The sequence below is a fragment of the Salmo trutta genome, chromosome 1 (assembly GCF_901001165.1).
Source record: "Salmo trutta chromosome 1, fSalTru1.1, whole genome shotgun sequence".
NCBI classification, from domain to species: domain Eukaryota; kingdom Metazoa; phylum Chordata; class Actinopteri; order Salmoniformes; family Salmonidae; genus Salmo; species Salmo trutta.
In genome coordinates, this window is record NC_042957.1 from 52,802,412 (window position 1) to 52,815,441 (window position 13,030).

Sequence of the window (13,030 nt, forward strand, 5' to 3'; positions counted from 1 at the left end):
GGTATCCTCCTTTCCCTTTATACGGCCAGTAGATTTCTTGGCAGCCTCCCCTTTCATATGCAGCCAGTCTTCTCCCTGACCCAGTTGTCAGACAGAGACCATCAGGTGGGAATCCCCATCCTCTCACACTTCCTGTGGCAACGTCTGACTACAGTACTGGCGTGTTCTTCCACCATCCAACACCGACTTATTATCCCCTCAGGCTATTCAGAGCAAGACATGCCAAAGTTCTACAAGCTTCCTCAGACGTCTTAAACACAGCACCTATGACTTTCCTCACCCTTGACTGCTCACACTGAGACTTCAGTCTCGCCAGGCAGAGTGCTACTCCTCACAGTCCCAAGGGACTGACTTTGAAATTGCAATTTTCCGCTCTGGTGGCACGGCGATGTGTAATTGAGTTAATGAGATGGATTTTGGAAGGGATGGTAAAGGATGGGGGATGGCTAATTTTAAAGGAGGTGCCAGTAGAGCTCCTCAAGCCCAGAGAAGGCTCTTATCTCGTCATACTCTGGTCCTTCTCTGGCACATCCTGACTTCCTGACCCACAAAGTAGTCTCACGCTATTCATCTTTTCTAGGGTCCTATTGTCTACTTGACATCCTTGGACTGTTGGTCTTAAGGATCACTCAAGGAATGACCCAAGTCCTCAGGATAGACCAGGGATTTATGTTGAGTGTTGTTTGGATATGCCGTCAATGTCATGGGACGTTTTTGGTCTGAACACCTCACTGCAAATTTGAGACTGGATTTATAGAGATATCACATGCATTTCAGAACATTTTTTTGCTGTACACTGGATAACTGGCAGCAACTCAGGACCCCACAGATGAAGGTCCAGGTCTCTGGTTAGGCATCAGCCTTATATGCACAAAACTCAAAATCATTGAATTGCCTGATCTAAATAATGGCTTTATATTAGTTCAGAGCAAACTGTGTTGTTCAGCAACTCCTGAAATGATTTGTTTATGATGACAGGTGCCATATGCTATCGGAGCTGGAGAGAATTACTGTTGCCCTGATGGGTACCTCCAAGCGCACGGTTGTTATTTTGTGTTAACAGTAATTAAGTTTGCTACTTGCATTCTGCTATTGCTGGGTGTGAGAGAAAGATGCTTACTAGTTGTTTTTTTTATGTAGTGTTTTTTTTGTGGGATTAAATTTGTAGGACTGAGCTGTGGTAACTCTTATACTGACAGCCTTTCTCCAGGGGTTTGAAACTACATGTAGCTTCACAACCGCAGTGTAGTTAAATGTGGTAACACCAATTTTTTTTTTTTTTGTGCTAGTATTTTAATAGCAAGCTAGGTAATGTTCTTTCCAAAAACAAAACATTTTGAGAATATAATGATGCATAACTTTATGCAAAATCAAGTAGTTATTATTGGACTCTGAGAGGAGCTCTTCCTTGATTACATCATTATGAAACCAAAGGCACTAAAGCACAGATGGATATAACGCACAGATCCCGCTGTGCCACGAGACAAGGATCCGGGAGAAGGGAGGCATGGCTAAAATGTGGGTCTAAGCCCAGGAACAAGAACCCCCTGCTGGGAAAGACTGAGATTAAATGTGCTCGGTATATAAAGACATGGAAAGCTGGTGGAGCGACCGCAGTAAGGTCGGTCCTGGCTGACAAATCTGACAGGCGTAACCCTTGGCTCTGTGTTGGGTCCTGGCAGAATGCTAAGAGGATGGAGGACTGGGTGTCTACCTGTCACCTCTCCTTCCCTTCTTTTCTGCCTGTCCTCACGCATCAGCCCTGACAGGTTTTCTTTTTTTTTACTGACCTGTCACTGACCACAGAAAGAACCGGGATGGCTTCTCGCCAAGCCCTAACCGCGCCACAGACCCCTTGCCCCTCTGCCTGGGGTGTTAACCCTGCTAAGCCCCCTTGGCAGGGGCACAGCTGGCCAACAGGAAATGAGAGCAGATCAGGCTGCTTTTAAGGGAATGAGAGATGAAGTTGGATGGCTGAGAGGGGTGTTGGGGAACATGAGGGGGTAGGAGTGGGGGGGGACCAATGTTATTTCACACTAAGGGACGACAAATGCAGTCTGCCGATGGGGCAGTAGGCACTGAATAGCAGCGGTGCCCTGAGGAGGAAGAGAATCTGCTTCATTGAGTTTCATTCTGTGTGGAATGAGTCTTCTCTTATTTGTTTTCTTGTCTGGCTGTCACCTCTGGTCTGATGGGCAAGCAATAAATTAAACCCTTTTGAAAAGAAAATCATACAGTCAGAACATAAAAAATAGAATGAGGAACCAGAACATTCTGATGGCTCATCTCTCCAGAGATATTAAAGCTTAGTGTCTCTCTCTGTCCACCACAAATATTTAGTTTTGTTTTTAAGTTGCACAGAAATTATACTTGGCTGAAAGGAGGGGGTTTTAAACTCCCCTCAATTCTTCTTCCCCATATATTTTTATCCATGTCGTGCTTGTCCTCTGACCTTCTGTTGCCCAGTGCCCTTAACGCAAACAAAGAATGGCCTAAATATATATAATATGGGTAGCAAGTAGGGGGGCAGGCATTAGGGCAAGTCCCCTGTTAAGAAGATGCAGGACCATTTTTTGATAAGACAAAAGATATCTATAAATATCAAAATGGTCAACCAGGACACATCGAGGGCCATTCAAATCTGAAATTCACTTCCTGGAGAAAAGGATGCAAGTTTTTGGTGTACGCCACAGAGCATACTATCCTCTCATCGCAAACATGAATGGTACACAGGATGTATCTGAATGCATCCTATGACCCATGCGTTGTGGGTTATTCAGTATCGTTTAGGATGAAAATCCTAAAGATGCAGGCTATCCGACTCCCATTCCACATCATCTTGTAATCAAGATTTTGATCAGCTCGAAGACAGATGGTTTGCCTGAGAGCCCCCTTCCCTTCCTCCGATCCTGAGCTCCAGTATGCGTGTCTAGACCAGAGTTATCCAGACTTACGGAATGACACCCACCTCCCTCTCCACCTCCATCTCTCACCCCCCTACTTCACTGAGCCTTGGAGTCACCATGGAGTTGGGGTCATCCATCTAGCGCTCGAGCTGTGCTAAAATTAGTGCAGCACTTGGGAAACTTAAGCTGGCAAAGGGCCATGTCATTGTGCTCTAATGAAACTGTGATATCTACTGTATCTACAATGTGTTGGGTTTTTCAGATCCCTCAAAATGAGGCCAAAAACGGACTGTTTTTAACACACATATATCTAATCCTGGTAACATCTCATTACTGAACAGTTTTTTTGTATCAAAACACAAATAGACTAAGGTTTTTTGCAGCGTAAAAGATCATCCCGGCTTCATTTCACACAAAAAACATCCAAATGTAGGCTAACCATTGCTCATCTTCTGGAGGGCCACATAATGCTACATCTGGGGACCAGACCAGATACTGGAAACAATTGACTCTTTGCCTCTAACATCTCCATTCTTCAGTAAATGTCCCCAGTAAGAATGAGGATCTGAATGAGCATTGTTGGCTGTGTGGTTTGGTTTGCCGTACCTCATTATCCTTCTCTCTGCATACCATTATACAACTCACTTCAGCCAGCTCTAATCTGAGAAGGCAACAATCGAGGCTTTCATACCGTAAGTGCAATACACACACTGCTTCCCAAACGTCTGGAACTTAGAAGTTATTTTCATAACTCTGTGTAGGAGTATGGTGAGGATGCCCACGCACAAGGAGGTTTGGGTGTGGCAGCCCTAGAACAGCCACGAGTCTCCTTTACCTCAGGACTGCTGATGACAACTCAAGAACTGGATAGCCTTCCATAGCCATGTCCCATCTCGTGATGTTAAGTCAAGTTAATTAGCTAGTAGGCCTACATTTGATATGTAGTACGAGTTGACGCTGCTTTTGTAAGAGCTACTTGATTCCGTTGTGAAGAGACTGTGACTGGAGTGCCACGCTTGACTGACTGGAGGTCTTTGGTGCCCTGTGGTTGAGAGGGGCTCTGTTAAACACAGGACAAACAAACACCTCAGAGCTTCTCCAGTGTGGAAATCCTAGGGCTGTGCTCAGCGACTCCAAACCCTCACCCCCTTCTTTCCGATCCTGTCGTTATGGCAGCGCGACCCTGCGGCTGTGCTCCATGTGTGTGTCTCACAGCATGTCTTTTGGGTGTGTGTGGATTGAGTATCTGTCTGTGGGTGGGTGGATTGAGTATCTGTCTGTGGGTGGGTGGAGATTTTCTTTCTTCTCCTTTTGACTTTGTCCATTGTGCTGTGTGGCTTGTCTTGTTCTCTGTGGTTTCTTTGAGCATAGCCTTTGTGTGTGCTTCCTGTGTGTCCAGGTGTGTGCATGTCTGCCTTTTCATCTGGGTATTTCATCTTCATGTGCAGCCTGTTTTATACCTTCCCCTCATTTCTTTATCTCCACTCCTCCTTGCTCTCGCCACCCGAATCTCCATCTCTCTCTTTCCTATTAGCTCTTCACATAATGTCTGTTTTGTTTAGAGTGCCCAGCGACTCGTAGCCAGGATTTGCATGTGTGAGAGATCCCATATTCTCTCCTCCCTGCCCGGGGCCAACACCCGCCAGAGCATGTAGGAGTCCAGGGCTGCCCTCTCAGACAAAGTGAATGATCTCTCTATCGCCTCTCAATCCTCCCCCAGCAATTTAGTCACCCTCTCATTCAGCTGAATAGGGACCCGCGGATCGCAACCCGCCAACACATCGGCCATTTTGTGGCTTGAGTAAGAATCAGTTTGCTTTGTCAGAGTGAGTATTGGTTGAAGCATTCACTGTAATATGGCTAACTCTGGCCCTGCTATTGTCTGGTGGTGGGTGGATGATGGTGTAGGCTACTTGAAGTTACGCTGCCAACCTGTTGTACGCTGTCCAGAATTCAACTTGATACAACAACATTTTCCAAGCACCTTCCTTTCCTTTGACTGAACTGGCTGGCTGTGTGCTGGATGACTGAACTTGTGGGTGATGTAAATTCCCCTAGTCCAGTGTGTATGCTTTCTCTGAGTGGAGGGGCTCTAAGCTTACTCCCTCAGCCAAAGACAAATAACTTAACTGGAAAATCACCCCATTCCCCTAGTGGATTCGGGGTATTGAATAATATCCCTCTGTGTCCGCCTGTGCATGTGTGTTTGTGTGTCTCCTTGTATGTCACTCTTTTCTTGGGGGAAATATCTCTTTACTTTGACTAGTATTGGATCACTCTGCACTGTTAAAAGCTGTAAAGCATAAATAACAAAGGCACGCCTCTCTTGCTCTGTCCTCACTCTTCTCTCTCTTCCTTCTGCTCTCTGCCTTTCCTGGCCAGTTTAATAGCCAAGAGCACTGCTAAATATTGTTTCAATTCGACTAGTACCTGAATGCGAAAATAACACATCAATTCCACATGAGATGTCAGCCAGTACAGTTTGTGCAAGCCTCTTGAGTCTGAGCATTGTGTTAGTCTTCCACATGTAGGTATATTCCCCTCGACCATACATGTGTAACGCAGCCTTTCTTTTGTTATCATAAAAGCCAGTGCTGCAAGAGATTGGGGCTTTTGATGATGCCTTGGGGGAAATCATGACATCATAGAGGATGTGCAACTTTCTTGTAGTTGAGCAGGTTCGGGTGTCGCTTACTTAAAATCCCTTGACTCGCTCCAGTCTACCGGGCCGCTTCTCATCTGTCATCTCTGGTGTTTTGGGTATAGCTACTGTAAGTTGCTCTGGATAAGAGCGTCTGCTAAATGACTAAAAATGTAAATAGCTCAGTCGTATCTGTATCACACACCACAATAACATACGGGGCTTGTAGGTTGCATGCACAAAGGAGCCTAGCGTTGCCCGTAAGTTCACTTTTAGAAAAGGGGCCTTACCTCAGTATGTCTCCTCTTGTGTGGAACATTTGGCGACTTTCCATGCGCTGTAACACCGTACCCAAACCGGCCGCGCGCCATCGTGCACAAATTGATTTTGTCTCCCCACACCAAACGCGATTAAGACACGCAGGTTAAAATATCAAAACAAACTCTGAACCAATTATATTAATTTGGGAACAGGTCGAAAAGCATTAAACATTTATGGAAATTTAGCTAGCTAGCTTGCAGTTGCTAGCTAATTTGTCCTATTTAGCTAGCTTGTTGTTGCTAGCTAATTTGTCCTGGGATATAAAGGTTGCGTTATTTTACCTGAAATGCACAAGGTCCTCTACTCCGACAATTAATCCACACATAAAACGGTCAAGCGAATCGTTTCTAGTCATCTCTCCTCCTTCCAGGCTTTTTCTTTTTTGGACTTTTATATGGCGATTGGCAACTAACTTTCAATAAATGTGTATTACCACCACCGACCTCCGTTCGCCTTTCAGTCACCCACGTGGGTATAACCAATGATGAGATGTCACGTAGGTATCTGGTTCTATAAACCAATGAGGTGGGAGAGGCAGGACTTGCAGCGCAATCATCGTCACAAATAGAACTGACTTCTATTTTAGCCCTTGGCAACGCAGGTGCTCGTTGGCGTGTGCAAGCAGTGTGGGTGCAATAATTGCATGTCTAAATTTATTTTGCAACGCTCACGCATGCGACGTGAGCAGTGTAGTCAGCATGTAAGGGGTCAAGGTGCGCCTTCAAATTATTATTATTATTTAGTATTTTTTTAAATGACATGAACACAAAAATGGAGGGAGGAGTAAGAGTAAAATAACAAAGGATGTCCAGGAACGGGGTCAGAATGTTGAAAAAGGATTCTGACAGATCTGAGTTTTTATTTTCTTTATGTGATGTTTCATGGCTCGGCCTTGGCAGAATCTCTCTCACTCTCTTCTCCCAGGGGAGGAGTCAATCAATCAAATGTATTTATTAAGCCCTTTTTACATCAGCAGAAACCCAGCCTAAAACCCCAAACAGCAAGAACTGCAGGAGTCTGTGGTGTGTGTCCTCATCCTGACTTCACTGTGTTACTGTGCCCCTTATTCATATGAAGCTAATGTCTTAATTAAACATCCCAAACTCCTATGTTGTCTGCCATGCAGTCTGAGAATATAAACTTTAATTGAAAATGAGACGGTGTTATTCAGTTAGCGGGTTATGCAAAGGTTTGATGTAATGCTGACTGTTGACACTATGAATCACTTACTGATGTTTTCCCTTTTGCAGGGTACACCAGAGTGCATCAGTTGGGAGATGGGAGAAGGGCTTAGGCTTGAGCCTGTCGCTGCCCCACCCGTCTCACTGTGAGGCCTTTGTCTCCCACTCATGGTAAGTCCCCACATGATGTGCGTGTCATGTGCTATTGTTTATATGTCATGGTATACGACAGAAAAAGTCCGGGGACAGTCGCTACAAACAATGCCAGTTTTGTCTGAGCACAGGGACAGTGTTCTTGACTGCGAGAAACTGAATATCTGGTTCAAGTTGGTCCATTGTGAGTAGCCTAACTGTCCATCAAACTGTCAACTCTACAAAACCACGTTTGACATTTTTGATAGGGAAGCAACAGCAGGGAATGGCCCCATTATACGGTCTGGATGAAACTGTTCAACTTCTATAAATGTACATCCTCTCTCAGGTCCAAACTACTCTTTCTCTACACTATTCCAGCTACGACCAAGAATTGGTATACTTCCCCAGATAGAACTGTTGGCAGAGGTAAGGTAGGCAATGGTAATTCCACATGTGTTGCACTTTTATATTCTTTGTGAAAAAGAATGCACAATCTTTTTTGCATTTAGGCCTAAAAACACTACCTTAAATTCATAAAAAGTTACATTCTCTATAGAAACTTCAATGTCTATTGGAAAATTGAAGATACAAATTGGATTTGCTAAACATCTGATGCTGGAGCTGTCAAAAATGATGGGTCAGTTGTATATCCAGCCATACACTTAGCATGTGTACGTTTGTGAGAGATGGGCTATGTCATTTACATGTACCTGGTATTTCAAAACAGCAAGGTAAGTACTTAACAAAGCTCTCCTTTCAATGTTGCTATAGCCACAAGCTAGAATTCATTGTCCTGATTGGTGACATTGTTTTGGGAACAACAAAATCCAGTCACGTTGCTAATTGATGGGTAGGAAGCAACAAGTGACTGATCAAAACATCACATCTCATTGCTCACGGATATCAAACGACTCCAATAATGTACAAAACTGCATGGCGCAACAACCAGAAAGACGAACTTCCACCAAGAATTGCCACGCATCCCGTACTCATTTAATGCAATAAAGCGACAAGTGAGACCCAAACAAAGCCAGCCCTGTGTTGAGCTCAGTAGCCATCTCCCTAGCCTCTCTTTAGAGAACACTGTCTTGTTTTCTTCTCACAGAGCTGAGGCGAGCATCACCATGTCCGCTCAAGGCTCATCTAATTATCCAGTGGCCGCCCAGCCGTGAAATTGGCGTTTGGCTGTGAAATGGAGCCAGTGTGGCTGGAGGAGACCTTGGCTTTTTGAGAGACCGTTGCAAGGTCCCTTTTCTTTAGAACGGACAAGGGCCGGGCGAGGAGGAGGAGACAACGAATGGCGTATCCAGCCCGGCCAATTCAAGGCGGCCATAATGAGCATAACAACAGCGAGGGCAGGCGCACCACAGTGGATTAGCAGAGGATTATTACCTTTGATCTGTTATGAAGAGGGAGGAGCTAGGCGAAGGGCAATTAGCTGAGAGGCAGCCAACTGACTAATTTCTTTTGTGGCTGTTGTCAAGGGGAGTAAGAGATACTGTGCTGTTTGCATAAGACGTGATGGCTGAATGGGGTGGTGTGAAAGAAACCGACAGGGACTGGATTTTCATGGTGGTGATGCATTTGTAGATGGAAATCCATCAAAGACTGTTTTGAATGGTTTCTGGGTTATTTCTACCTTAAATTAATATGTATTTATGTAACAATTCTGATTCTAGAGGCACTTCTGTAGTAGGCCTATGCTTTATATAATCATACCGGCTAATTAAGAGAATAATTGGAAAAGTCTTTCACTGTGTATTTTCAGTGACTCGTTTTATTGACATGTCAAATGAACGGACAGGCTGGTGCCTAGCTAATTGTTTGACCATTTCTTGGGGATTCCATGAGATTAGGATGTAAACCTCTCTCATTATTTGCTTGTGGTTTGATCTGTTTGTTACTCAAGAGGACATGATGGGGCATGGAGGGATGAAAACATTACTGATGTTTTATGAGAAGGTTTAGAGACTGACCTAATGCCTTTTAAAGGGGTTAATAAAGACTTCTCAAACAACCTTTACAATCAGGTAAGCGTGATAGATCCCTAGGGTCCACTCCCATGGATAAAATCGCACCATAAGATATTGTAACCCATGCTCAAGTGGTCCAACTCAGCGCCACATCTATATACCTTTCCTTGATGAGATAGCTGCTGCATTACTTATACTATTAACCTAGTAAATGCTTTTGCTAATGATGTGTTCATGAAAAGTATCAGAAGGACTGTTAATCTGCTCAGCATTTAGCATTAGCCTAAAGCCTTTAAAACATTCTGGCCCATTAAAATAGTTAAATCGGCCGTCGAGAACCACTGCGACATCTCACTTTCAAGCACCGCTGTGATTAAGGTGTTAGCTCGCCACCTGTGATCAAGTGACAAAGCTATTGTGTGTTATTTTAAGCACAGGCATCTGTTTCTCAAATGTCTGCTGTTTTTAATTGTCTTGACGCAAGTCAGTTTGCTTTTATGCACATGAATTCATTTAGACTTAACAGTTCTGCCCGTCGCTGTTGTCATGAGCAGTTCAATTTCAAATGTTTTCAAACCAAATAATCTTCATCTATGACCTGCGTATCTTTTAGGTTGAGTGAATTGTCTTCCCCCCCCCCCCGTATGATTTGCAAAACAAGCTGTCCTTGACGCATACTGTATTCCCCCAGCATGATTGTGCTGTCATGTACATTCACTACAGCTAACAATTTATTTAGCTCCGATAGCCAATTAGACTGTCTGCATGAGGCCCGGTCTGTTTGCTGAGACCCACTCAGGCGTAGGAGTGCTTATTAGTTATCTGTCTTCTTGGGGTTCTGGGTGGACAGCAAACCAGTTTGGATTGACAGAGCGCCTCAGCCCTCGTTGTCCAACCGTTTACGTCGTGTCATTGGATACTTTTGTCATTGGATGCTCACACTGCCACTCAAGATTAGACAATCCTTCCAGGTCCAGCATTAGTGAGATGTCACTCATCGGGCCGGCAGCAACATGAGCAATTATCATGTTCTTTTAGTTGCAAATCGGGGCAGCCCAAGCCGCTGTTAAACTCTCTGCCTCTCGCTTCATTCAGCAGGCACATTACAACTCTCGCTTCCTACATCTGCCCTCAGGGATAGTAGCTCACGGCGGACATTTTGTCAGACAATTCGTGCCATCATGGCCGTTGACATAGTCACAGCCCTCCCTCTTTCTCACACATCTTTCTCTGTATTTTCTCTCACCTCCTTCCATCTCTCACTCTACTTCTCATGCTGTAACTCGCTCGTTCTCGGTCTCTGTTCTCTCATTCCCTTTTTATTTATTTTAATATCCTCCCTTTCTCTTTCTCTTCACAAAACTTAACTGCACAGACACAAGTGAGGAGGTGGAGGGGAAGTGCAAAGAGGAAGAATGAACATAAGATTGGTGTAATTACAGAGCGCCCTGTTTCCCATGGTCAGGAGGACTGAGTGTCAGAGTACAGCAATAACCATAAACAGGCTTTGTGTACAGAGAGCCGCGGCACGAAGCAGATTTGTTTTTTCGAGGCGGTCGAGTACACAGTGGAAGCGTTCGTTCGGCAGGGGTCTCACCTGCTGCAGCAGATCTGTCAGTGGCGTTGTTATTTCATGTCGTTGACGTGACTGTTTAGTTGATGGGTTAGACATATGTACTATCAAGAGGTTTATGCACTCAGGTGTGTAGTAGTAGACTCCCTAGAAATATACACACCGTAGACGAAGCCCCCCCACACCGGCACATTTACAAATGGATGCCATTTCCCCCTCCTGTTTGATCGCTTGAGTGATGAAGCCAATGTAATCCCACTACTGCTCTTTTCAAACCCCCTCATCACCCTCCATACCCACAGCCCTTATGCATCTATAGGCCACTCAACACCCCCTAAGGGAGGTATAGCAATCCCATGAATTCCCTCATCTCATGATACATCTTTCCCTTCAGTTCAGTGCTCACAGAGAATGTACTTTCTCTACATCAAAGTTGTCCAAGATCAGTCACTATTCTAGGTCTCTTCTACTGCTTCTTTCTCCAACTGCCCCTCCCCCACTCCATCTCTCTTTCTGTTTTTCATCTTACCTCATCTTGTCCTCGTGCATCATTCTGACCGGCTGTGTAAGCTGAAACCTTGGCTTCTGGTCCTCCCACACTGCCTGTAAACTCCAGAACACAACTCTACTCTGAGATGGTCTACCAGGCTGCAGAGAAGAACAGATTGTTTTCTGAGAACCTGGGCATTCTGTTACGGATTGAATGGGTCTGATGTTGATGATAATGTGGATGATGTTGATGTTGGTTACATTTGTTATCGATGATGATGACGATGGGGATTATGATGAATATACTCTCTGATCTCTACCAGTGTATGGGTACAGAAATATCCGATTTGACAACCCACTGAGCCCCTAAAGCCTCCTCCACCTGAAAACATAATTTCCAGCAGCGAAGAGGAAGAATCGAAATCTATGAATAATTTAAACGGAAAATAGAACCCTAGCTGTCAGATATTTTTTTTGTATTTCCTTCTAATGCCCTCCTGTTGCAGTGGATTGAGTCAGCCAGTGGCTGGTGTTAATAGTCAAGTCTTACTGACAGACCTGACATGCATTCCTACAGCCCATCTAGTACTCCTCAAAGATCTCTCAGTGGAGTGTCCAGTACCTCTGTGACTCCCACTAACTTGATCTGCTGGTCGGTCACCTGTGCCACTACTACTGTTTCAGTGCCACTACTTAACCCCTGTAACCAGTGCTTAATTTGTAAATCGGGAGCTCCCGGAACACATAGTGAGCGCGTGAGGGGGGTTGATTATCCGGGGGGCTTTGAGGTACTGTAGCAGCGCAGCAGACAGAGTAAACAGCTAAGTAGCCTGCTGTCTACAGTGGTGAAATGTACCGCACTCTCCAAGGTGCTGATTAATTCAAAGCATTTTAGACATCACTGCAGTACGCCCACATACTTGAGTGTAGCTGCTGGGTTTACACCAGTCCGAATTTCTTATAGCCTAATTTTCTAGACATCAATGAACAGCAACATTTTTTGACGACGCTGCAGAACCCCTGCCATATGCACACATACTCAGCTGTGGGGCTTACAAGACCTGACTTTCATATCATTTTCAAGACATCAATGTAGCAGTAGAACAAATATCACAATATCAGAATATAACTTAAAATAAAATAAATCACTATAGGCTACAGTAGAACACACATATGAGCATATATAGGCTTCCTGCCTATGTGATAATATGAAGCACATTCAGATTACCTTCACAGTACAGGATTTTTTTTTTCCTACCTTAGTTTTCAAAACCTCCCACAATGACTCTCCCCATGTCAAGTTCATTTAACTCCTGAGGGTCAATTTCTTGCGCAAAGCCATGAGTGGGCCAGTGGCTGTGACGTTTAGCCTCCTAAGGCTGTTCTGAAGACTCTGGCTGTAGTGTTAACTATAACCTGGGTGTCTCTTTAGCCTCGTCTATAAGGCTTGCTGCCACCAAATGCATCTTGGTCCGGGCATGTCCCAAAAACTATTTTCTGTGGGCTCTTAGTTTTTTTTGTTTTATTTACTGTACATTCCACCCACTATTTTGCTAGTTTAATCCCTCCAGTCATTTCTAGACCCAAGCTCACTAACTTTTTGCATGTTGTCCAGCCCAACTTTCTAATTCTGCATGATAAGCCAGGGGTTATACATTTGCTTGTTCTTGAACTGCAAATTGCACCTGCTCTGAGTACTCTTCCCCCCCCCCCAGCTCCCCGTCTCCCGCTGAGTCTGACTCACTAGTAGGCCTATTAGCTAGTGGAGGTGCCGGTGGTGATGCTCCTCTCCTCTGGCACTGACTGTACTC

General features: G+C 44.6%; 1 protein-coding gene across 3 annotated transcripts in view; it reads left to right on the plus strand.

Annotated features, from left to right (window-relative positions):
• The window catches only part of LOC115199778 (protein TANC2), a 143,859-nt gene that overhangs the window by 34,019 nt on the left and 96,810 nt on the right, over nt 1-13,030 (plus strand). For 2 of the 3 annotated variants that reach the window (XM_029762198.1, XM_029762217.1), the window contains exon 2: nt 7,119-7,220. The gene's annotated coding sequence lies outside the window, so the exon portion shown is untranslated. Of the gene's footprint in view, nt 1-7,118; nt 7,221-7,562; nt 7,611-13,030 lie in introns of all 3 variants that reach the window. The other variant, XM_029762208.1, reaches the window with a different exon arrangement.